The 2,771-nt window shown below is 33.0% G+C and overlaps 1 protein-coding gene across 1 annotated transcript in view; it reads left to right on the top strand.

The window, feature by feature from the left end:
- Positions 1 to 1,779: 1,779 nt before the first annotated feature.
- Positions 1,780 to 2,771, top strand: part of ctss1 (cathepsin S, ortholog 1) — an 8,919-nt gene continuing 7,927 nt past the window's right edge. Inside the window, exon 1 of the mRNA XM_016257960.1 lies at positions 1,780 to 2,011. The gene's annotated coding sequence lies outside the window, so the exon portion shown is untranslated. The remainder of the gene's footprint in view (positions 2,012 to 2,771) is intronic.

Here is a 2,771-nt window from a genome sequence, read left to right as displayed (position 1 = left end):
CGCTCCGGCCGGACAGGGCATCACAGTATGGTGAGGGGCGTAACATTTCCAAACATTACACCAAATACACCAAATAATGTTCTTTTTAGCAGCATCATATGACCCCTTTAAATCCAATGTGTGTGTGTGTGTATATACTGTATATATATAATGTAATATACAGCATATGATTTAACAAACAATAGGTAATATATATAAATATACAGTGGGTACGGAAAGTATTCAGACCCCCTTAAATTTGTCATGCATGCACAGTTTTAAGGTAACTTCATGACTTAACTGACCACGACATTGCACGCACGTAGTTTATTTCACGCTTTGATATGAAAGGATACAGGCTACAGCGTGCGCCGGCGCCTTTGTGCGTGCAATTGAAGAGCATGCGCTGCGAGCACAGTATCGTTTCCGCGCTGATTTGACTCGTGTCTGACGCTGAAGTGAAGCTGGACCGGTTTGATGTGATCATAAACACGTTCTGCGACTGAATAAATGCACTTCTTGTCAAGAGAAAATGCTAATTTTGACACCACTAATATATATATATATATATATATAAAACTATTTTTTTGACCACAAATATATATATATATATATATATATATATATATATATATATATAAATATATATAAATACTGTCAAATAAATAACAATGTAGAAGTATTATAAATATACAATAAATAGTATGTAAAATAAAAAATATTTGTAATAATAATATAAAATATAAAAATAAATATAGTGTATTATCTAATAAACTGTAAAACAACTATAATATATACATGTATATTAAATAGTAAATATCTCAAATAAAAATTTAATATTTAAAATATCAAATTAAAACATATAATAATATGTAAAATAAATGACATATGATATTTAAAATATAACAAAAATATGTGAAATAAATAACAATACATATCTAAAATATATATAGTATATTATAGAATAAACAAAATGTAAAATAAATATATAATAAATGAAATATGTGAAATAATATGTAAAAAATAAAAAGAGCTGTAGAAGTACCATAGTACAGTGATGGTATCAGACTAATAAATAGAGATTACACTGAAAGCTGAATAAATCTTTCCATTGATGTATGGTTTGTTAGGATAGGACAATATTTGGCTGAGATACAACTATTTGAAAATCTGGAATCTGAGGGTACAAATATTAATATAATATAATATATTGAGAAAATCATCTTTAAAGTTGTCCAAATGAAGTTCTTAGCAATGCATATTACTAATCAAAAATTAAGTTTTGATATATTTACGGTAGAAAATTTACAAAATATCTTCATGGAACATGATCTTTACTTAATATCCTAATGATTTTTGTCATAAAAGAGAAATGTATAATTGTGACCCATACAATGTATTGTTGGCTATTGCTACAAATATCCCCCAGCGACTTAACACTGCTTTTGTGCTGCAGGGTCACAAATATCATGCTGATCATATAATGATATTTCCACAGTGTCTTCAGCTGAAGCAGGTGAATCTGAGCTGATACTGTCAGGTTGCTGAGTCAGATCCTCTCCATCTGTGCTCGTGTGTGTCATGCTGTGAAGCGTGTGTCGTTTGCAGTGATGCTGTGTGTGTGTGTTTTACAGTATCACACGTGACATACAAGTAGTGCAGCGTCAGTCACACGTGTGACAGGAGTCAGCATCAACGTATCACACACTCCTGCGGCTGTCAAACGCTCAGTACAAATAACACACAACTCAACAAAGTCTTTGACCAGATCACCAGCAGAACTACTAGTGATGAGGGACTTAACTACCCATAATGAACTCTTCAACTGATCAGAATGAGTGAACACAGTCAGATAACACGAGCAGCTGCTGGCTGAGCTCATCAATAATGAGCTGTAATTGTGTTCACATGACAGAATCACACAGGAAACCAAAGAGAAGAAACTTCCTCTTTCAGACGCTGCTAAAGCGAAGGCAGGGCTGAAGAACGACAGAAGTGGTCTGTCTGCTCATCATCATCATCACAGAAGCAGGTAAGATCCAACATTAACAACACATGCTCAAACTTTATTTACAAACTGTCTGAGCACTTGAATACTGTACAAACAGTTTAAAGAAAGCATTTCACATGCATTCTAAACCAGAAGCATCTTTATTTCAGAACATACATTTTCTGAATGCCTTTTTAACATCTAATGTGGTCAAAATGTATTGCAGATGAGAAAAAAAAACACATTACAAATGCATCAAATGTACATGTGGGATCTGTTATAGTTCCTTTCTGCAGTGTAATGAAATGTACCACAGTACCACTGTATATTAAAAAATATATATTTTAAAATTGTGAACAAAACAAATTATTGGAGTAGATTTTACAAGAAAAGACTTTTTCTGTTTCTGTTAAAATTTTCACATTTATTTCAATGTGTTACTCCACATTTCTTTGTAATCATTTGTGAAATGTATTCATAATTTAAGGGGAAATTGTTAATTAATTAACACTTAAAATGTACTAAAAACAAATGTACTCAAATCGATTCAATTATAAAAATTCGTAAGTAAAATCATTTTAAAATATAAACTGTGTGTGTGTGTGTCTGTGTGTGTGTGTGTGTGTGTGTGTGTGTGTGTGTGTGTGTGTGTGTGTGTGTGTGTGTGTGTGTGTGTGTCTGTGTGTGTGTGTGTGTGTCTGTGTGTCTGTGTGTGTGTGTGAGCATGTGTGTGTCTGTCCGTGTGTGTGTGTGTGTGTGCGTGTGTGTGTGTGTGTGTGTGCGTGCGTGTGTGTGTGTGTGT

Source organism: Sinocyclocheilus grahami, unplaced genomic scaffold (assembly GCF_001515645.1).
Source record: "Sinocyclocheilus grahami isolate Dianchi unplaced genomic scaffold, SAMN03320097.WGS_v1.1 scaffold1622.1, whole genome shotgun sequence".
Classification (NCBI taxonomy): domain Eukaryota; kingdom Metazoa; phylum Chordata; class Actinopteri; order Cypriniformes; family Cyprinidae; genus Sinocyclocheilus; species Sinocyclocheilus grahami.
This window is presented reverse-complemented; position numbering and strand designations above follow the sequence as displayed.